This window comes from Coregonus lavaretus (genome assembly GCF_964263955.1).
Source record: "Coregonus lavaretus genome assembly, chromosome: 4".
Classification (NCBI taxonomy): domain Eukaryota; kingdom Metazoa; phylum Chordata; class Actinopteri; order Salmoniformes; family Salmonidae; genus Coregonus; species Coregonus lavaretus.
The window spans coordinates 431,701-456,296 of record NC_139991.1 but is presented as its reverse complement, the minus strand read 5'-3'; the positions used below and the strand labels follow the sequence as shown (position 1 = coordinate 456,296).

General features: G+C 45.6%; 1 protein-coding gene across 1 annotated transcript in view; it reads right to left on the bottom strand.

Moving 5' to 3' along the window:
- Nucleotides 1-24,596, bottom strand: part of LOC311128536 (uncharacterized protein) — a gene marked incomplete at its 5' end in the record, with an annotated part of 42,956 nt that overhangs the window by 16,295 nt on the left and 2,065 nt on the right. Inside the window, one exon of the mRNA XM_084160727.1 lies at nucleotides 15,930-16,107. The remainder of the gene's footprint in view (nucleotides 1-15,929; nucleotides 16,108-24,596) is intronic.

Genomic DNA, 24,596 nt, shown 5'->3' with positions numbered 1-24,596 from the left:
ATCCATGTCGTCGTTCAGCCACGACTCAGTGAAACATAATATATTACAGTTTTTTCATGCGAATGACGGGGATTTGGGCCTTGTCGGGTTTCTGTATGATATCCTTCGTGGCCGCCTCGTTGAAGAAAAAATCTTCGTCCAATACGAGGTGAGTAATCGCTGTCCTGATATCCAGAAGCTCTTTTTGGTTATAAGAGACGATGGCAGAAACATTATGTACAAAATAAATTACAAATAACACGGAAAAACACACATAATAGTACAATTGGTTAGAGGGCTGTAAAACGGCAGCCATCTTCTCAGGCGCTGTTCTATGGGAACCATAGACATGGCACCCTGCCTCTGATTTACCGTGCTGGGACCACGCATAATTTACTCTGAATCGACCAGGCTTTGTCCACCTGTTACCTGACCCCTTCCGCCACTGTGGGGGGATCAGGTGGCGGAACGGGAGGGTGCACCCCCAATAGGCTGAGAGAGAGAGAGAGAGAGAGAGAGAGAGAGAGACAGAGAGAGAGAGAGAGAGAGAGAGAGAGAGAGAGAGAGAGAGAGAGAGAGACAGAGAGATAGAGAGAGAGAGAGAGAGAGAGAGAGAGAGAGAGAGAGAGAGAGAGAGAGAGAGAGAGAGAGAGAGAGAGAGAGAGAGAGAGAGAGAGAGAGAAGAGGTGGGATAAAGTGTCCTGAGGGGTGTGCTGTGCTGTGGGTGTTTAAGATATAGAGGACATGGGAAAACATCAATGGGGTGTTGACCTTGTCTCTCACAGGCTTGGTGGGAGTTCTGGACGAGTCAAGGCAAGTTCCTAAAATACAGTTTACACTAGGCAGACATACAGCTATCTTCCCTATTGGATGTTTAAAGCTTATAACTGTCAATTTAGGAACTATGAGACACTTCCTTCATCATAAATGGTAAATATACAGGTACTCCACAGAGGCTAAAATAACAGGATTCTCACTATAAAGCTATAGGGAAAATATACAGTATATACTGTAGTAAGTGAATCCTCAGTATACTACAGACCCTCTATAGAGACTGGACCCTCTGTCAGTCTACTCCATCCAAATGTGAACACTCCATTGGTTCTTGTGTGGACCCTCTCTCTTTATTCACTGTCCTTGCCTGCTCACTTTCTGAACAGGGGAGGGGAGGGTTAAGGGGCGGCCTGTGGAGGGGACTGAAGAATCTTACTAGGATGTAATCCCGTCCAAGTGCCTCTGGCTCTTTCTTCTCTCTTGTTAGGAGCTCCCTTTGTGAGGAGGGCCTGAGCTGTTGGCCGGAAGGGAGTGGATGTGTAGTGTGCAGTGGCTGGCTGGCTGGCTGTGGCAGTGGTGCCTGGGGGTGCAGAGAGGGGTCCAGGCCTGTGCATTAGCTGGCTGTGACAGTAGGGCCTGGGGGTGCAGTCCGGGATATAGGCAGGGGTGCAGGGCCTGGGGGACTTGGGGGTGCATGCAGGTGTGTAGCAGGTGTACAGAACAGAGTGCAAGCGGGGGTACAAACAGGGGTACAGGCAGGGGAGCTTTAGGGGCTCAGAAGAGGTACAGGGAGGGGTACAGGCAGGGGCGCAGGCATTGGTAGGCTGGCTGTGTCAGTAGGGCCTGGGGGTGCAGGCAGGGGTGCAGGGCCTGGCACCATCTGGCTGACCGGAGGGGAAACGGAAACACCACGCCCCTGCATTCAATATCAATGACAATAACTAACACAACGCTGCTGTGCCATCATCTGGAACTCATCTGGAACCCCGATGATCTATGACAAATGGATATGTATCCTGTTCAAATAAACACACTGGAATCCAAAATACATAGACATGCACTTTTTTACCACACATCTGTTGAGTCTTCACATGAAACACTGTGTGTTATGTGTGTATCTGTCTCTGAATATGTATGTCTATGTTATGTATCCATACCTGTACAGGAACATATCACTTTTTTATTGTACCTTGCTGGCATGAGACTAGTGCCACTGTGCCATCTGTGCACCCCTCTTCCCCCCACCCTTCCATCTCTCCCTCTCCTAAGTGAGCCTTGCTAGTTAGGCAGGCAAGGGAGGGTGGGGGGCACACTGCAGGAATGCAGGCCTGTGTATTGTTTGTAAAAACAAACCATCTGGACAAAGATATTCACAGAGAATTTATATTAAACAGCTGTGAAAGCAAGCTTCTGAATGTGGACTGGGTGACTGGTGATGCAACGGGACCACACCACAAGTCTTATTCTGACAGTCCTTAAGGAGAGGAGTTTCTACTTTTTCAGAGAGGAGGAGTTTGGCTAGTTCTAGCATTAGCTCCTCCTGCCTTAATGAGAGCAGCCAATCCGAGCACAGCATATTGAAAAACACTCCACATTTTTTGACTTCATCCTGTTATTTCTATTCTGTCATGCATGTCATTGTACAATAATTGTACATTTATATGACACATAGGCCTAACGCAAAAACAAAACTTTGCTTAGACTTTGTAAGTATCTCTATTATATCGACTATAGCCAAGCCCATCCCAGTGCAAATGAACGTTTTTGTCCCTGGGCCCCTGGGGTAATAATGTGTCTCTACTCTCTCCAGGGTCGTGGTCACTGCTCAGCCAATCAGTCCACTGATCAGTCAATGTTGAAGGGCTCATCCCATCCCATCACGCTGTTTGACTACCTCAGAGCACAGGAAACACCTCACACACACAAACGCAAAGAGACGGACAGACACTCGCTGGCTGACTGGCAAATCTCAAGCAGCAGATGTGGAGAGGGCCAAGAAGCCCGCCTGGCCCTGCATGCTCTCTCTCTCTGGCCATCTGGCCAAGCCAAATATTGCCTCAGCGCACAGCACCCCCCTGTCTATTTGTCTTTGGCGCTGCTGCAGCATTGTCTGTGGTCACACATAGGTACTCTCCAGTCACTCGAGTCACTGCCCCCCGACCAACAGACTGACAGCAGACAGTTAGCTGAGGTTTATAGAGGTGTCATTAGTGTGATTAGTTCCTCTGGTAAACAATGTTATTTTCCTGCTCATCCTGCTCTGATTGGAGGGGATATGTTAGAATTGCAGTCCTCAGACCTGGGTTTAAATAGTATTTGAAATCTTTCAAATACTATAGCTGTACTTGATTGAGCGTGCCTGGAGCAATGAAACCAATGGAATAGTGACACAAGTTCAACCCCTGGTCATCAGGCACTTCAGCCCGGCTCAAGCAAACGATCAAAGTATTGGAAAGATTTAAAATAGTATTTGAACCCAGGTCTGGTTGGAGTCTCCCTCTCTGGTCATAGGGAAGCTGGCTGTACTCAATAAATAGTCTCTCTTTCTCTCTCTTTCTGTCTAAAGTAACGGCAAACAAACACAGTAAACAAAGAGGCTGCTAAACAAGCGACGACCCAATCAAGGTCTGGAGACTGCAGAAAGCCATGATGATCTCCAAGATGTCTTCTGTGGACACTATTTTGAAATATAAGACACTGAATATTTAGTAGTATTAGATAGTAATTGTAAGCAAGAAAGTGTTATTTGAAAAGGAATATTGTTACTTGTTGCAAATCATCAAGGAGACATACAGCACCCTGACAATTGCCAGAGGATTTTTTGTATATCAGCACGTCAGTATGCAGTATGGTAGTGTTAATAACAGACGAGACCCTTTAAACGTTGGGAGCTGTTGTTGTCATCCTTCTTCTCGCCCTCTCTGGGTGCCGCTGGTCACAGCCTCTGCTGTGGGATCCACACTTATCTAACAATATAAAATATTGCATCCTTCCTTCATTAGCCTTACCTTGGTCTGGTTGCATCACAGCACAGGAATTCACCTCTTCCTCTAATCATCCCAGGCCCAATATCCTGCAATTAGTTCAGTTTACACACACACACACACACACACACACACACACACACACACACACACACACACACACACACACACACACACACACACACACACACACACACACACACACACACACACACACACACACACACACACACACACACACACACACACACACACACACACACACACACACACACACACACACACACACACACAAACACACACACACACTCACACACACACACACATGCATGCACACAAACGCACACACACACAAACACAGATGCAAGTACGCGCATGCGCGCACACACACACAGACACACACACACATACTGCCTTGGGGTTCTGTTCTGTTCTGTTCTGCCTGCTTGGGAAATGGGATCCAGTCTCCCTCTAAGCCTGCTACTATCCCGGTGCCAGAGAGCAGGACTGTACCTTCACATACAGAGAGATACTGCAGGCCAGGACACACGGTTGTTGTTATTGACTTGTTTGCATGAAGAGAATGTGTAACATGCAACATCAACATGTATGTGGAATAGGACAAGCAGGGAGTAGTGATGTTCTGTTGTTGTGTCTGAGTGAGTTGGGATGAGTTGGCCCTGGAATTATCCGACCACAACGCAGAGCCTCACTGTCCTATGGTTGACCGTTAAACGGGGTCCGGCACACTGTGCTTACTAACAGTAAGTGTATGATAGGAAGTGTGCACATCGACTTGGGCCCCTGCTTATCCAATCAGAGCAAGTTACAGTTTTTTCCAACTGCTTACACACAAAATCTTTTCATGTCACACGATTTTTGAAACCTCTCACTCAAAGTGCAAAACTACACACCAAATCTCCAAAACCATAAGCTATTTCTCAGCCTTTGACTCAGTTGTCAATTGCATAAAACACTTTTTTCAAAACACTACACACAATTCTCTACCTAAAACACAAAAATCTAACAGGAAGTGACTTGCTTTCCTTTTCCAAACACAACCAATCAAAATGCTACACTTATTCACCAGGTCAAACACACTCTCCTCACATGTTCAAACACTAATTGCTTAACTGATCACTAACCAATCACTGCTTTACTGTAGTATAGGACTGTTTTGGATGCCAACAATGGACAGAGAGCAAGAGGAGTAGGAGGGAGAGGCAGGGGACAACAACGAGGACAAATTCAAAGACGAATAGTTGGAAGAGGAGGAGTAGGAGGTAGAGGAAGAGGAAGAGGAAGAGGAAGAGGAAGAGGAAGAGGAAGAGGAAGAAGAGGACGAGGGCAAAGAAGAGAAGGAAGGAGAGCCATCTCTGATGAGATTAGGGCAACACTTGTTGATCATGTGATCAACCACGGTTTGACCATGAGAGAGGCTGGACTGAGAGTCCAGCCCAACTTGAGTCGATTTACAGTGGCGTCCATAATTCGAACCTTCAGAAATGAGAACAGGTATGCAACTATCTAATTACTATTTTAGCATTACAGTAATGTACTGTAAAATACGTATGACTGCATAGTATTGCATAAACATTTGTAACTCTAAGCCATCCATTTACTGCACTGCATTGAATGAATGAGGTTGGTTATCATGCTGTACTACATTTTTGTGTACATTGTTTACAGTTCCTATGCTGAACACATACTGTGTTTGAATTCTGTACAGAGTGGAAAGGCAAAGACATCATGGAGGACGAGGACGCTTGTTTACAGATGTACAAGAGACTGCAATTATAAATATGGTTTTGGCCAACAATGCAATTAGGATTTGAGAGATAAGAGAGCATATCTTGAATAATGACACCATATTTAACAACATCAATGCTGTAAGCCTGTCGACCATACAACGCATCCTCCAATGGCACCAAGTGACGATGAAACAACTTTACAAGGTGCCATTTGAGAGAAACTCTGACAGAGTCAAGAATCTGCGACATGACTTTGTAGAGGTATGTATGCAACACTACTTCCAGTACTTCAGACATACCACATTTACTCGTCTGTATATCATTTTGTCTGTTACAGAGAGTATTGGAGATGGACGCCCATGTACATTTATTTATGTGGATGAGGTTGGCTTCAACCTCACCAAAACCAGGCGCCGCGGAATAAATGTAATAGGACAGAGGGCAATTACCAATGTCCCTGGACAGCGTGGGGGTAATATAACTATGTGTGCTGCCATCACTCAAAACGGGGTCCTCCATCACAATGCCACACTGGGTCCGTACAACACCGGCCATATCGTCACTTTTCTGGATGCAATTTACTTGTGATGTGGACGAAGTATTGTGGCCAGACCCAGCCCGGAGAAGAGATGAAGCGTAGCTTAGCACTGGTGACTGCCCCCCCCTCCATTTCCTGGACTGCACCCCCGGGACCCCCCACACACAATTGTGTTCTTTACTGTATTCTAAAGAATATACTTTTGGTTTACATATGTTTATGGTTTTGTTGTATGCTACTGTATACAACAGTAATGTTTGGCCTAATAAATATTTTCTGTTTCTACATTGCATTGGTGTTTACAGTGTACTTGTTACCCCTCTCAGCAGATTACTTTCACTGTAGAACATTGTATTGAAATGTATATATAAGCCTATGAAAGACCAAAGAGCTTTAGATTTAGAACAACAGTGTTTACATGGTATATCCAAAAATTTACTATTATGAAAGTAGTGTTTGCCATTTGATGCAAATGCTTAATTCTGACATGTGTTTATTTTGAATGAAGTGTTACATTTTGAATGAAGTGTTACATTTTGAAGGAGATGTGAGGCATTTTGCATTTTGTGTGTGCAGTTTTGGGAATTGTGTGTAGAGTTTTGAAAAAAGGCGACATAGTTTTGAAAACGTGTGTAAGCAGTTGGAAAAAACTGTAATAATAGCAGAGAATAACGCTCTTTAGAATGTTCTTTTATTTTTTTTAATAAATTCTGCCAATTATGCACTGGAATTCCCCCTCCAAGTCACCTTCACTAATCTGCTTGAAGAGTTAGAGGAATCAAATGGAGCGGTGTCATCGAGTCAAACACTGACGTGAGACACAGAGAGGCCAGTAGACTGACAGCACGAGTGTGTGTGTGGTGTGTGTGTGTTCCTGTGTGTGTGTGTGTGTGTGTGTGTGTGTGTGTGTGTGCCCGTTTGCATATGTATAGGCCTACTGTAGGTGAGTGTGTCCATCCTTCAGCGCTGCAGATCATGTGAATACGGCAGCCCAATTGGATTATCAGATTAGCACCAGATTTGCCCCCTGACCTCTGAAGCAGGCAGTCAGACATTTGGCTGACAGTCTTTGCCTGGCTGACAGTGATGTTGTTTATGGCATGTCGTCCTGTCGGCTGGCCTCCCCCCTCCCCAGGGTAGTCACACCCGTTACCTGGAGGAAGGGCACTGTAGTCAGACAAACAACTACATGTCGGATTAGAATTATGTAGAGGATTAGACTAGCTCACCCACTGCAACAATAATCTGGACAGAACAGATTACGGCCAGATTATGTTTAATCCCTGTACTCTTCATGCAATGGAAATGGATGAGTCTATTCTTCAAACCACTGTAATGTCATGGTCATGCTTACTAATATGAGTCACCATATTATTAATAAAAACTGTCACTAATATTTCTCATAAAAGTTTCCTTTAGACTTTGTTTATTTTTATAATAGTGTGTTGTTCTGGTCGTGTTTCGACCACCAGGCAGTGGATGATTTATCCTGGTGTGAAGCAGCAGCAAAGCCACCTTTGAGAATAACGCTGGATTGTTTTTAATGGCCAGCAGTAATGTGTGGACACATTTTCTCCAGGTCAGCGAGTGACAGCCATCTAACTAACCTGCTGACGGCCACCAGAACCCACACTCACTTTATGATTCATGTCATCTCCTGTGTGTGTGTGTGTGTGTGTGTGTGTCCATGTCAGCCACTGTGTGTGTGTTTGTGTGTGTGTGTGTGTCCATGTCAGCCACTGTGTGTGTGTGTCTGTGTTTCTGGCCGAGCGACAAACGCAGGTTATTCACAGGTTGCTGCTGCTGCTGTTGTTACTAATCCATTACAACAACTCACAGGACCAGGTTCACCAGTAGCTGTTCCTTAAACAAGCATAAAGACAGAGCACACTACTGTTGCCAAAAGTCTTTGAACAAAATGACTTCCTCTCCTCAAGCACACCACAGGTTTAATTATGTGTTGCCAAACATAAAACAGGACAGACAATTTGTAGTGGGAAATCATATTTCCATTGGAGGGGGATTAGGACCTAACCAGTGATTTATAAAGAGGAATGTCATAATTGTATTTTTCACAGGGCTTCGAGGATTGTGTTTCAGCTAATGGGTGTCGGGCTGAAAGCACTAATTAGTTTTTGTAGTCGACTGTCACTGGCAGAGAAAGAAAAGGTGCCACAATAAATAAGTTCCCACCGTGGGCTCTAAAGCCTGTAATTTGAATCAATGCTCCTGTATTAGGTTGTGGGAATTATAAACGTCTCAACAAAATGCAGATGTAATTGCGTGGTTGTCTCACACACACCTTGGCTGGAGTAGAGGGGCTCTGACAACAATGATTACTAGGATACCACCCTCTTTTACAAATCACATTGCCAGCATTATGAAATTATAAACATCCACGACCTGAGGATTTCTAAAGAGTCTATTGTTGTTGTTAAAATGTGCCTTGTGGCAGGGGCACAAAGTAACTGAACCGACGTCATCATTTTTAGATCTGTATTTGTTTTGTGACAGAAGCCATATTATATCTGAAGAGGGAACTACATATAACATGCTAAAGCAGCACATTAAATCTTTGATTTAGGCACATGCTCCCCTCAGAGCGATAATACTGATATTTTCAAAGAGATTGAAAACGCTTGAGAAGCCAGATCTAACATACTTGTCCAAACACAAAATAAATCACTGACACACACACACACACACAAAGACTCTCTCTCACACACACACACACACACACACACACACACACACACACACACACACACACACACACACACACACACACACACACACATTTGTTTTACTATCCTTGTGGGGACCAAACAACTGATTCCCCCTCACCATAAACTTGACCCTAAACCTAACCTTAACACTAACCTTAACCCCAAACCCTAAACCAAATCCTAACCCTAACCCTAAACCTAACCCCTAAGCCTAAAATAGCATTCCTTGTTTTACTATCCTTCTGAGGATAGTAAAACCAAACACACACACACTCACACAACCAAGTGGAGAAAAAAATATGTTGTATTTGTTTACATGAAATTATGTAAACATAGGCTGTTACCTTTTTCAGTTTTGCCATGAGCAAACAAAGGGGTCTGGTGGCCTGAGCTGAAAGACCTTCCAGGTTTGGAATTTTCCATCTCCCATTTGAAGGGGCTTAAACATGACAATTAGGGAGGGTCACATGGTCCCATGATTCATGGCTTATTCAGCAGTGGGTGAAAACATAAAGATACAGAGCTTCTACCTGAGAGAGGTGAGGTAGCTAGGCTGGCGGAGTGGAGTGGAGGAGCACCAGGTGCTATTCCCTCCTAGTCTACACCCAGCTCAGCAGCCTGTCGTCATGTGAGTCACACTCAGTAGTCATTAGGAATGAAGGAGGCCCATCCTGGCCCCCGGCCCTTAGCAACAGACACCCGGCCAAATGACACCTTCCTGTCAACAAACAACAGACAGCAGCAGAAGCCTCTCCCCTCCTTGACACTGATACCCCCTCTAACCCCCCCCCCCCCCCTCCTCCTCCTCTACTCACCTCCCTTGTCTCTCACCCAACTGGACCACACTGACTCCTGCTGCCTGGAACACCCCCACTAACCTTCCACTGGACCACACTGACTCCTGCTGCCTGGAACACCCCCACTAACCCCCCACTGGACCACACTGACTCCTGCTGCCTGGAACACCCCCACTAACCCCCCACTGGACCACACTGACTCCTGCTGCCTGGAACACCCCCACTAACCTTCCACTGGACCACACTGACTCCTGCTGCCTGGAACACCCCCACTAACCCCCCACTGGACCACACTGACTCCTGCTGCCTGGAACACCCCCACTAACCCTCCACTGGACCACACTGACTCCTGCTGCCTGGAACACCCCCACTAACCCCCACTGGACCACTCTCTGACCACTGAGACCACCGTAGATCATCTCTGTGATAGACAAAAAAAACGGTGTTTGAGGGCTGACTTGTGATTACTAATATGAATAAACCCCTTTAGGAGAAGCTACTGTCGATATAGAAATTACAATAAAAAATAGGAAATAAAGAAAGAAAAGAAAAGAAATAAACATAATTTACCTGCCTCGCCATCTAAATCATTGGAATTTCATTACCGGTGTGTAAACAGGTTTTGTCATTTACACATTTTTTACTTCACAAGCAATTGAACGTCCTGAATGAAAACACAGCATTATGTGTAAACAAAGACAACTCAGAGACAACAACGCATACCATAATAAAACCAACTAGAGGATGACCAATTATACAGTCACCATACTACCCTGCAAGGCATTACCACACTCTACTCTCCACTCAGTTATACACAAGCTCCCACACAGTTAGTCACACATACACACACGGATGCACACACACACACACACACACACACACACACACACACACACACACACACACACACACACACACACACACACACACACACACACACACACACACACACACACACTCCCACACAGTCAGTCACACATACACACACACGGATGCACACACACACACACACACACACACACACACAGTGGCCTGCCTCCGTCTTGTCTGAGAGCAGCGGAGGCCCTGGCCCCTATCACTCATTAGTTTACAAAAGCCGTCTGTGGCAGACATGAGGTCACTGCGGCTGTGCAGTGTGGCTTTGAAGGCAGGAAACACAGACAGTGTATTAGAAGGTAAAGTGCATCTGACTGGGACCAAGACAGAATACTTATTAACCCAGTGGGAGAGTGCTGCTATAGTGTCTGTCTCCACACCCCTCTGGTTAGGAGTTAAGACTAGACACAGAACAAGACACTGTGTGTGTGCCTAATGTTCAGGTCAGACAGACTCTCACATGCTATTCTACCATGCCATCTCATCTCTCATCTGATTCTAGGGACAGGGCAGATTGGACACACCTACTCAATCAAGGGTTTTTCTTTATTTAAAAAAATGTCTACATTGTAGAATAATCGTGAAGACCCGACCTCAACCCAATTGAGCTGGTTTGGGATGAGTTGGACCGCAGAGTGAAGGAAAAGCAGCCAACAAGTGCTCAGTATATGTGGGAACTCCTTCCAGACTGTTGGAAAAGCATTCCAGGAGAAGCTGGTTGAGAGCATGCCAAGAGTGTGCAAAGCTGTCATCAAGGCAAAGGGTGGCTATTTGAAGAATCTCAAATATAAAATATATTTTGATTTGTTTAACACTTATTTGGTTACTACATGATTCCATATGTGTTATTTCATAGTTTTGATGTCTTCACTATTATTCAACAATGTAGAAAATAATAAAAATAAAGAAAAACCCTTGAGTAGGTGTGTCCAAACTTTTGACTGGTACTGTATGTGTTTGCAAATTTCACACATATTACATATTGTGCAAACATGCACTGTTGGAGCTAGGAACACTAGCATTTTTTTACACTTGCAATAACACCAATACAATTTGATTTGATTTTACACACACGCGCACACACACGTGCACACACACGTGCGCACACACACACACACACACACACACACACACACACACACACACACACACACACACACACACACACACACACACACACACACACACACACACACACACACACACACACACACACACATACACACACACACACACACACACACACAAACACACACACACACACACAGACACACAGTGTTGTGCTGAGTTAGTGTGTGAGGTTGTTGGTGTATGAAATGAGGGGAGATGTTTTCATTTCCTCCCCTCCCCTAGCTGGCCAGGTTGGGGGACGGGGGTTGGGGGGATGCCCACCAGAATGTACCTCCCCCTCACAGACCATGACTCACAGCCAAGAGAGAAAACAGGAAGGATGTTAACCACTACCACCACCAGCGCAGCGTTTCACCACCCTCCCCTCCGACCCACACCTCCACTCCACACAAAAGACCCTAACTTAATGAAGCCTGGAGGAGTGCACGGCACGGCGATGACATCAGAGTTAGAGGGAAAACGCACACGCAGCAGGAACAATGGGCAGCTCCAGAGGAGAGGATCAAAGTGGGCTGTTGAGGACTCTGAGCTACTATAGTGTCCAGACAGGAACACAGGACTTAGCCTGGACAAAGATCTGTTAAATAGCCAACCAGGCTATACGGCACAAACAGACCTGGGACCAGGTTACACAGGACCCATACCTTCTGTCAACGTCTGGGAAAAAAGAGGAAGAGATGAAGGAGGTAGTGGTTAAAGAGGGTGAGTGAGAGGGAGGTAGAGAGAATGAGATAAAGAGAGAATGACAGAAAAAGAGACAGAGAAAAAGAGAGAAGGTGAGAATTGGGTGTGTTGGTCAGTTGCCATCACTCACCTATGTCCTCACCAGAGAGTTTCTCTGTCACCCCATGCCACCACCTTGTCACCCTGGATCTCCGCCACCCTGTCACTCTGTCCCCCTAGCCTGTGTCTTTGTCACCTTGTTGTCATGCTATCAGGCTCACCGCTGACCTTGTGTGTCCCAGGTATAGAAAAATAAAGAAGGTAGAGAAAGAGAGAGAAGGAGGGGGTTGTGCCTGGACATGTCTGTCTCCTTATATCACAGGCCCCGGACATAAAGTGCTAATGCTATGTGTCCATAGATTTATGAGGGTGTGTTAGGGGTTAAGGTGTGTGTGCCGGTGTGTTTATATGTGTGTGTGAGGTTGTGTGTGTATGTGTGTGTTGGGGGGGGGGTATGGCCAGAGGAGCACACACTGGGGCTACCACTGAGTCACACACAAACACACACACACACACTACCCTGGGGGTAGCGCCTCTGTTCTGGTCACACACACATTATGATCTCACTATCATAGACTGTATGGATGACGAAAACGACAATTATGATTACATACATTTATCCTAAATTAGTCCGGCTACATCTATCCTCAACCTGGGTGTTCATCAGCATCTGTATCTGTATGCTCATCACAAAAGCAAAGAGAGTCAAACTAATTCTGAGAAGAGCCTATTCTTCCTAATTCCAGGATGTGCTATTGAGCTACGGGAACAAGCTTCAAGGCATTTCACACTCTCTGGGAGTGAATCATAAAAGATGTGCTTCTAAAGTTCAGCTTTTTGAGAAAGGAGCCGGGCTGTTGGCGTCACATAGCACATTATTATGCTGTGAGGGCCAGGAGCCAAGGAATACGTCCCGAAAAACACACATGTCGACCAATCAGACGCCTGGGATTCCACGGAACACTACCCATAATCCTCTGAACAAATACATGTATCTAAAACCATAACAACCCTCCACCAACACGCCAGAGACGCCAGAGTCAGGCCAAGAGGAGTGTGACGCATCCGTAGCAACACACCATAATTAACAGAAGTGCCAGGATAGACTCTAAGTTTAGAAGACCCAGCAAGCTACCCCCCATCCTCCCCTCCCCTTCAACCCTCCTCCTCTCCTTCTTCACATGCCCCCACACTGATATTTAACAAAACATTAATCTTCTTGCCAGCTCTTCTAAAGAATCCTGTGATGTAGCTGTGAGCTCCAGAGGAGACTGGGTAATAGTAATTCCATTGTTCTGGTCGTTATTTATGCCTTGGCTGTACCAGGCATGATGAGGTAAGTTTTCTTTATGTTATTATTCACAACTGGTGATACATAAAGCCAGATTACACAAATGTCTCTCTGTTTCATAGCGCCGCTACCTCACACCCTCCTCCTCCTCCTCCTCCTCCTCCTCCTCCTCCTCCCTCCATCCCTCCACTGCCTTTCAATAGCACATTTCCCCTTTCTCCCCTCTTTCTAAATCACCCACAGCATTTGCATGTGAATCGCTTGTATATCTTCTTTTATATGATGCGCTCGCCCCCCCCCCCCCCCTCCCCCAACTCAACCCCCATCACCAAAAATGTTTATGTTACTCTCCCATTCCCAGCCTGGCATGGCAGACGTTTTAATAAAAGAAGACAGGGTTTATGAAATCAAGATGATACATTTTTTTTTCTGCCCTGAAAGATAAGCCATGTTACTGGGGTGATAATCCACGTGGAATTTCTCCAGAGCACTTTTATTGACATTTTCAATTATCACTCTGCCAGGTCTTAGTGAGCAACAGTGGAGCGGCAGTTGGGAGGCATATAATTACAATAGAGTACCATACTTGTGAATCAGACACAGGGGCCTGTTGGACTCTGCTCTGTTTGCCTGTGGCTGTGGCTCAGAGAGAGGAGGACCGTGTGGGGTCAGAGACACACTGCTGTGCAGTTAGTCTGGGGTGAGATGAACCCAGCATGTGTGTGTGTTTGTGTGTGTGTGTGGGTGTGGGCGTGTGTGTGTGTGTGTGTGTGTGTGTGTGTGTGTGTGTGTGTGTGTGTGTGTGTGTGTGTGTGAGCCGGGTTCACAAGGAGACCAGTATGCCCCCGTAACACACAAATAGACACAGACACACACACACAGCTCTCTCCTCTCTTGGCCAGGGTTATTTACAACATCAGTGTAGTCCAGCCCCTTTTCAGAGAAAGCACATGGTACGGACCCAGAAAGCCAAACAGACAGGATGACCTCTTACATGCACAGTGCACAGGGTCATACTTGTTTTCCCTGCACTCTGACTAGATCCATTTACACAGACTCAAAAGCACTCCAGACCTCTACCCCCTGGCTAAGGTTACATACTTACATCCCTGTAATAATTCAGACACGTATTGCAAAGGGACTTTTTTTCTCTCGCTCGTTCTTTCTCTTTCAGTGAGTTCTGCTTTGTTTCAAAAGCAGATCAACTTCAAAGCATTGAAACGGACAGATTAATAGTTGAACAGAAATGCTATTTCATAAGCTATTGAGTTTCGGTGCTATCACTCAAGGGTCTTTGTCTGACTGTGTGAGAGAGTGCATGCCTGTGTGTGTATGCTTGTGTGTGTGTGTGTGTGTGTGTGTGTGTGTGTGTGTGTGTGTGTGTGTGTGTGTGTGAGGAGGTGTAGTCAGGGCACAAAGGAAACCAGTCCAACCATAACAGCTGTTTACCCATGGCATGTACGACTGCCCTCTTCCTCCCTCGCTCACCCTGTTGACATCATCCACTGCATCTCTCCTTCCTGTCTCTCTCCCTCTCTTTTCTTTTGGATGGATTCTGTTATGACAAGTTTAATTGAGGGTTGTCAACCTATAGCATTTTTGTAAATATTAGACTTGCCAAGAGCGTCGATTAGAGGAAATGGCCATACAGTATGCTGTTCTTCAATGAAGCACAATGTCTGTCTTTGTGAAGTGGATCGCTAGGAGTCATTTTGATACTTTTGTCTCAATGACCCTTCATGCACTATAGATTCTATCTCGTCCTGGCCTAGGAGTTGTATATATATGTAATATACATCTTTAAATAGGCAACAATCTCATCCAACTATATGGAGAGCTTTTCTTGGCTCTGTTTATTAATCATTGACCTGAGAGAACATTGAGTAACCATGGACATCAAGCCTACTATTTTGAATATGAGCTGCTTATTATAGCCACCATTTTCTACCTTTTAATAAATGACTCACAGCTTTATAATGTCTATGGAAGTACCCTTCTCATTAGTGTGGGTATTGAGGGGGAGAGAGCTGATCCAGGGCTGACACATCTCCTATGATCTCTGATCTGTCCATGCAGCAGCTTCCTCATTGATCAGTCTCAAAACAACCCTTTAGTTCTCCTGATGACTTTTAATGTGTGAGTTTAACTGTCTCTTTCACACTGTGCCAAACAGGTCAGGTCTTGCGTTGTCCATTGTATGTTATTTTTAGCTAAAGGTGGAGGAGTGGGCGGTGTTTCGATTTTAGTCCCCTGTTTGATTCATTAGTCGGAGCGCTGTGTGTGTATTCGTGTGTGTGTAGTCTCCATTGTGTGGTGGTGGTGTGTGTTCCAGTAAGTGACACTGCTGTGCGTTACTCACCTGGGGGCGGGGCTGAGGCCAGTGAGTCAGTGCCGTGTCATCAGCCATCGCCAGGCAGCCTGGTCCAGAGCTCTCTCTTAGTAGCACCCTGGGCCCTCCTCTCCTCCTCCTGAAAACAAGCAGCAGTAATGTGCCCATATCACCTCCATAATTACGCCTCATCTCCCACCATGTCGCCCTGAGAGACAGAGAGAGAGAGAGAGAGAAGAGAGAGAGAGTGAGAGAAAGAGAGACCAACAGACAGACAGAGGGAGTGGGAGGGAGGGGTAAGGGGAAACAAGAGACAAGGTAAAAAAAAAAAGATAATAATTATTAAACCCTAAAACTCCACTATTACACTATTACAAATCTAAAGAGAGCCTTACATCTAGGCTTGGCATAGAACAACTAAATAAACAGATGATAGATCTTGAGTGATGACATGAACTGAATTTCTGGTCTCTCTCTCTTTCTCTCTTCCTCTCCCTCTATCTCTTAACGAGAGTCTTCCAGAGACATAACTCAGCACTCTCCACTCCAATAACTGTTGAAAAATGAAAATTGACAGCGGTGTCACGGCGACTATGCCACATGTTTACGAGAAGCTGTCTTTACTGGCCTCAGCCTCAGTGATATAAGTCATACACAGTAACAGTCTGCTCATCATAGAGCTGGATTTATAGTCCCAGCGTATAGCCACATGACCTGCATTCCGCCAGCCCAGCCCATAGACCAGGAATCATTATCTAGAGCCACTAACTATAACCTTCATAGACTGTTTCTCTATTCAAATAGGCTCAGTCTGGATCAGCCTGTAAACTCAACATATGCTGACAGACACAGGTCTAGTCTAGGAAGGTGAAGAAGAGGAAGAGTTTGCATCACAGTATATTGTGGTGAAAGTATGTTTTCCCCTCTATTTCAGTGATGTTTTTTTTTCTTCAGGTAAGTTGACTGAGAACACATTCTCAATCAATCAATCAATTTTATTTTATATAGCCCTTCTTACATCAGCTAATATCTCGAAGTGCTGTACAGAAACCCAGCCTAAAACCCCAAACAGCTAGTAATGCAGGTGTAGAAGCACGGTGGCTAGGAAAAACTCCCTAGAAAGGCGAAAACCTAGGAAGAAACCTAGAGAGGAACCAGGCTATGAGGGGTGGCCAGTCCTCTTCTGGCTGTGCCGGGTGAAGATTATAACAGAACCATGCCAAGATGTTCAAAAATGTTCATAAGTGACAAGCATGGTCAAATAATAATCAGGAATAAATCTCAGTTGGCTTTTCATAGCCGATCATTAAGAGTTGAAAACAGCAGGTCTGGGACAGGTAGGGGTTCCATAACCGCAGGCAGAACAGTTGAAACTGGAATAGCAGCAAGGCCAGGCGGACTGGGGACAGCAAGGAGTCACCACGGCCGGTAGTCCCGACGTATGGTCCTAGGGCTCAGGTCTCTCAGTTGGCTTTTCATAGCCGATCATTAAGAGTTGAAAACAGCAGGTCTGGGACAGGTAGGGGTTTCGTAACCGCAGGCAGAACAGTTGAAACTGGAATAGCAGCAAGGCCAGGCGGACTGGGGACAGCAAGGTGTCATCATGCCCGGTAGTCCTGACGTATGGTCCTAGGGCTCAGGTTCTCAGAGAGAAAGAGAGAATGAGAGAATTAGAGAGAGCATACTTAAATTCACACAGGACACTGGATAAGACAGGAGAAGTACTCCAGGTATAACCAACTAACCCCAGCCCCCCGACACATAAACTACTGCAGCATAAATACTGGAGGCTGAGACAGGAGCGGTCCGGAGACACTGTGGCCCCATCCGAAGAAACCCCCGGACAGGGCCAAACAGGAAGGATATAACCCCACCCACTCTGCCAAAGCACAGCCCCCGCACCACTAGAGGGATATCCTCAACCACCAACTTACAATCCTGAGACAAGGCCGAGTATAGCCCACAGAGGTCTCCACCACAGCACAAACCAAGGGGGGGCGCCAACCCAGACAGGAAGATCACGTCAGTAACTCAACCCACTCAAGTGACGCACCCCTCCCAGGGACGGCATGAAAGAGCACCAGCAAGCCAGTGACTCAGCCCCTGCAACAGGGTTAGAGGCAGAGAACCCCAGTGGAGAGGGGAACCGGCCTGGCAGAGACAGCAAGGGCTGTTCGTTGCTCCAGAGCCTTTCCGTTCACCTTCACACTCCTGGGCCAGACTACACTCAATCATATGACCTACTGAAGAGATAAGTCTTCAGTAAAGACTTAAAGGTTGAGACCGAGTCTGCGTCTCTCACATGGGTAGGCAGACTGTTCCATAAAAATGGAGATCTATAGGAGAAAGCCCTGCCTCCCGCTGTTTGCTTAGAAATTCTAGGGACAATTAGGAGGCCTGCGTCTTGTGACCGTAGCGTACGTATTGGTATGTACGGCAGGACCAACTCGGAAAGATAGGTAGGAGCAAGCCCATGTAACGCTTTATAGGTTAACAGTAAAACCTTGAAATCAGCCCTTGCCTTAACAGGAAGCCAGTGTAGGGAAGCTAGCACTGGAGTAATATGATCAAATTTCTTGGTTCTAGTCAGGATTCTAGCAGCCGTATTTAGCACTAACTGAAGTTTATTTAGTGCTTTATCCGGGTAGCCGGAAAATAGAGCATTGCAGTAGTCTAACCTAGAAGTAACAAATGCATGGATTAATTTTTCTGCATCATTTTTGGACAGAAAATTTCTGATTTTTGCAATGTTACGTAGATGGAAAAAAGCTGTCCTTGAAACAGTCTTGATATGTTCGTCAAAAGAGAGATCAGGGTCAAGAGTAACGCCGAGGTCCTTCACAGTTTTATTTGAGACGACTTTACAACCATCAAGATGAATTGTCAGATTTAACAGAAGATCTCTTTGTTTCTTGGGACCTAGAACAAGCATCTCTGTTTTGTCCGAGTTTAAAAGTAAAAAGTTTTCAGCCATCCACTTCCTTATGTCTGAAACACAGGCTTCTAGCGAGGGCAATTTTGGGGCTTCACCATGTTTCATTGAAATGTACAGCTGTGTGTCATCCGCATAGCAGTGAAAGTTAACATTATGTTTTCGAATAACATCCCCAAGAGGTAAAATATATAGTGAAAACAATAGTGGTCCTAAAACGGAACCTTGAGGAACACCGAAATGTACAGTTGATTTGTCGGAGGACAGACCATTCACAGAGACAAACTGATATCTTTCCGACAGGTAAGATCTAAACCAGGCCAGAACTTGTCCGTGTAGACCAATTTGGGTTTCCAGTCTCTCCAAAAGAATGTGGTGATCGATGGTGTCAAAGGCAGCACTAAGGTCTAGTAGCACGAGGACAGATGCAGAGCCTCGGTCTGACGCCATTAAAAGGTCATTTACCACCTTCACAAGTGCAGTCTCAGTGCTATGATGGGGTCTCAGCAACAACCTGGGGAATAGTTACAGGGGAGAGGAGGGGGAATGAATGAGCCAATTGGAAGCTGGGGATGATTAGATGGCCATGATGGTATGAGGGCCATATTGGGAATTTAGCCAGGACACCAGGGTTAACACCCCTACTCTTACCATAAGTGCCATGGGGTCTTTAGTGACCACAGAGAGTCAGGACACCCGTTTAACGACCCATCCGAAAGTCGGCACCCTACACAGGGCAATGTCACCAATCACTGCCCTGGGGCATTGGGATATTTCTTTAGATTAGAGGAAAGAGTGCCTCCTACTAGCCCTCCAACACCACTTCCAGCAGCATCTGGTCTCCCATTCAGGGACTGACCAGGACCAACCCTGCTTATCTTCTGAGGCAAGCCAGCAGTGGGACGCACGGTGCTATCCTGCTGGTTGTTGTTGTTGTTGTTCTACAGAGGTCATGATGTGAGTTACTTTATTGATTTGTATCCGTGTGGTTAGTTATGATTAGGTAAACAACGCTGGTACACAGTCTTCTCTCTCTACATCTCCGGGCAGAGAGGCCTAGGTCTGAGTTTCTCACTGGAGCACACATAGTTCTGTTCTCTGGATGTTTGCATACTTGCTCTGGGAATGTGGCATCAGAGAAGCTGGGCACGGGAAGCGCTTAAGGCACACTGCCAGGGAGACAAGGGCTATTTTCACAGGGAGTTACAGTGTTTTCTACTGGTCGCCCTGGCCTGCCTTGAGCCTGGCTGGTAGGGCACCGTAACCTGGGAGAGAGATTGTTACAGCCTGGCTGGTTCATTCAACTGCTGCTTAGAGAGAGAGAGAGAGAGAGAGAGAGAGAGAGAGAGAGAGAGAGAGAGAGCGAGAGACAGGGAGAGAGAGAGGGGGGGGGAACCCTGGTGAATCTAGTGGGGCAGGATAGAACGTTTTTAGTTGAGGCTTACACAAGGAGACATCAATATGTGATTAAATAATAGTTGCTCAAGGTCTAAAGAAGGTGGACCGACTTGTCCTGAGAAGTATGTTAAAGGTCTGGTTTTGCAACAGCCTTCTAAACAAGCAGAGCCTGGTGCTGGGTCTGGGACATAGGCAGGATGCTGGTAATGAATGGTGCTTTGAACACCAGCACAGTTAGAGCCTGTACTGCTGTCGGTCACTGAGATTGACACCCATGCAAATCATAGCAGAGATGACAGGCTGTGCGACACCAGCCCCCCACCACCCAGCTACCCAGCCACCCCGCCCTTCCTGCCAACCCCATGCCTATGCACACAGAGCGGAGAGACAAATTGACGGGTCTCCCCCCTCTTTCCTCCGCAGCTCTGCACTCCAACGGCCTCTGCTCAGGGGGCTAATTCTAAGTTCAGATCACCATTTGTAGTTATTATGCTGACATAATTAATCCCCTGTTGTGATCAGCGGGGGTGGGAGGGCCTCAACGCTCCACTGCCCTGCCTGGCTGGACCTGTCACTCTGCTATGAACCGCTCCTCTCCTCTCTTCTCCTCTCCTCTTCTCTCCTCTCTGCTCCTCTTACTTCCACTCCTCTACTCTTCACTGCCCGCCTCTCCTCCCCCCCTGCACACAGCCCTGTCTGTCTGTCTGTCTGCTGGTCAGTCATTCTGTGTGTCGTAACATATATCTCATGAGACTGTCTTGGTCGGTCCGTTCTTCTCTTCTCCAACCCAGCAGTGGATACACACTCTGACAAGACTGACAAACACAGTCACACTAGTTCATGTTTGTAGTCTACCACCAAAGTGGGGCAAAAGGCTGCATAAGGAACACAATGTAAAGCAGTGAGTTTAGAGAGTTGCCAATGCCATCCCCTGCATTACAGAGAGGCCTGTACACATCCCAGCCTATGGAACACAGCATATCTGCTGCCTCCCACAGCTCTCAGGTCAACTGAGAGTCATGAATGATAAATCCCTCTGCTTATTGCAATCATGGACAAAGAGACTAGCTTTGGGGACAGAGGCGGAGGGGGAGGAGTAGGAGGAGGAGGGAGGACTAGTAGGAGGAGGAGGAGGAGGAGGAGGAGGAGGAGGGAGGAGGGAGGAGGGAGGAGGAGGGAGGAGGACTATGAGGAGGGAGGCCTAGTAGGAGAGGGGAACGACATCTCATCTCATCAGAAACACCGGCTGGATTAATAAAGCTGAACGGTGACTGTGTCCACATCTTAAACAGTTCAAGAGATTAAAATAGAAACTACGTCTCAAGTCCTGAAACATATGTCAGCAAGGCCAGAATAATGACAGTCAGAGATTAACACCGCTGGCACCAAACACACTGACTCTATACCCTGTGAATAGGGATAGTCAGAATCAATCGTTCCCAGAAATAAAACATCCCAAATTGGACCTTGATTCTTCTGAGCATAGCGTGGGCGTACTGTAATTCTATAAGCAGGTGCAAAGTTCCCAAAAAATCACTTTTTGGAATTGGAACTTTGATTGGAATATCTGTGTCTGAGAGTTTATTTGGGTCAATTGGGTGCATTTTCTGACATCAAAGTAGGATGATTCAATATTTGCCATTCACTGAGGTTGTAAATAATTCAATGTCCCCATTACCTAAACTATAACTGTCTAGCGTGATGTGAAATCTGGAGGACTATAATGACCTGTGTCATTGGTTACAGCAGAAGTCAATGTAGGACAAGGGATATTTATCCATACTCAGGCATAATACATGGAATCTTCCTATACAAGGGTATGTTTAGTCTCAATTTATTGCAAGGACACAATCTTCTTCAGATCTATGGAAAATCCCATAGGCTCCACATACTGTAAACACGCCATAGATGGAGACTTAGGAATCGTTCATGCAGCAGACGTCAATTGTCAAAGTCAATCAGTGATCAACAAGCTAATCACTTAATATCATTATTGTGATTGCTTTACTCCAGATTTAAACCTGATTAAAACTGGGGACAAACCTTCAGCTCAGACATGCTCTCAAATCTCCTTTGAACATAACATGTGATGAAATAAGACACCAGAAATACTTCAATTCAAACTCCATTGTTTAGAAGCATAGAGCCAACCGACACCTCCAGATGTATCTGCAACACTGGAACACCTGTGATCTGAGAACCCTGCCTTCTGTTCTGTTATCCTGCGCAGAGAAGACAATGTACAGTAAACAGTTTAGTTCTGCATGCAATAAGTGATTATGCGGCAGAAGAATTCATCACAAATAACAAAAATGTTCCTCTCATGAAAGTGAAACATGAGAACAGATTAGCTGGCCTCTGTGAGAAAGTATTAATCTGTACAGCATTGGTAGGAATGTGGCTGCTGAGGACTCTAAACACACCTAAACCACTTGTTATATAATGAGTATGGCAATGCACTTTTGCAAAGATCATACTTAGATGTCCATGCTTGGTGATTTATTAAACGTTATTATTCTAGTCCAATCAGTAGTAAAGAAAAAATTAACTCGGTTCTGTCTGTCTCTCATCTTTACATAAAAGTTCAGACATGCTGCATATTAAAAGGAGCTCAAATATTCCAACTGTGTGTCAAAGGTGGTCAAAGGCTTCTGCGTTCACACAGGACCTGACAAAGAGGAGGCGGCCAGCGCTTGTAAATAAATCACATACAGAGACAGAGACTGGGAGATAATAGGGCAGCTAGGAGCTGGGTGAGCTCCAGAAACACACACATAACAGCACCACCACACCATGTTAGTAGCTCCACCCGTCCTGCATACCTGGGTTCAAATAGTATTTTAAATCTTTCAAATACTGTTAGCATTTACTTTAGCTTGCCTGGAGTGCCAGATGAGTGGGGTTTGCCAATTCACCACTATTATATTGGTCCATTAAGCTAGGCAAGCTCAATCAAGCACAGACAAATATTAAAAAATGATTTCAAATAGTATCTGAACCCAGATCTGAGCTCCACCCGCCCAGTCCCACTCCTCCCACTCCTCTTCACTGCTGCTGGCTGCCGCTGGGAACAAAGTCTGCACATAGTTTCATATTTATTTTGCAGCACACATAGTTCAGGACATATTATCGGGAAAAACACCATAGCTTCAGTTCACGTTGCCCCCGTTGACATACAGTATATCCCACTTGTTCTGAATCAGACAAATAAAGAAGTGGAATGTCCACAAATGGGTCCACATGGTTCACAGGAGAGATGTGATCACAGGAGAGGCTGGCTGGGACAGTGCATCTCAGAATCATCCTCCATTACCAGGCAGAGGGCTGAAGGACCATAGAAGAGGGTGCTTTGGGTGTTTACAATAAAAATGACTACCGGTGGCTGACACTCACACAGCATATAAAACAATAATATTATAATGACAATAATAAAGAAAACTAACACCTGACCTAGAAGATTACTTTTTTTTTTTTTTATTGTACCTTTTGGCAAAAATTTGAGTTTCTTGCATTAAAAAAACCTTGACCTGAATGCCTCACTTTCCGAGAGAGTGGACTGACTCCCAATACTAAATGGCCTAAACGGTGGCATCAGGAAAGAGCAGTCACTGAGTAGCTCCTTCCACTTTATATGATGTGGATTTGTGTCAAAATTGCTTTTACTGGTCATAAGTGAACCTGTTGGCAATGTTATAGGGCAGAAGTACAGCGGCCTGGCTAGGCTAACGTATCCCATGAACAGTCAGGCGCTTGTTGCATGCCATACGATAGGGCACACAGTTCCCAACGCTGGGATTAAGAACCAATATTTGTAAACCACAGGTGGCTTGCTGGCATGACGCGAAAATGGAGCAGAGACAGATTGGAATCCTTGGCAAAGCCTAAGTGTTAAAAACGATCAAATTGTTGGCCATGACAGAAACAGTTACACACACTGGCTTCTAGCTGACAGTAACAATAAGCTATTAAACTATGAAACACTGGCCTTGTTTCTATTAACATTGTGTGTGGGAGGATCTGCATTTTACAATATAAAACATTAGATGGTGTCACGCCCTGACTCAGGGGACTCTTATATGTTGAGTCAGGGTGTGTATATTCTATGTTGTGTATATTCTATGGGTGTTATCTAGTATGTGTATATCTATGTTGGCCGGTGTGGTTCCCAATCAGAGGCAGCTGTCGCTCGTTGTCTCTGATTGGGGATCATACTTAGGCAGCCTATTGGCACTAGGTAGTTGTGGGATCTTGTTCCGTGTAAGGTTTGTTGTTTGTTCAACCTTTGGACTTCACGTTTTGTTTCGTTTGTTGTTTTGTCGTGTGTTTATAAGTTAAATAAACATGTACGCATATCACGCTGCGCCTTG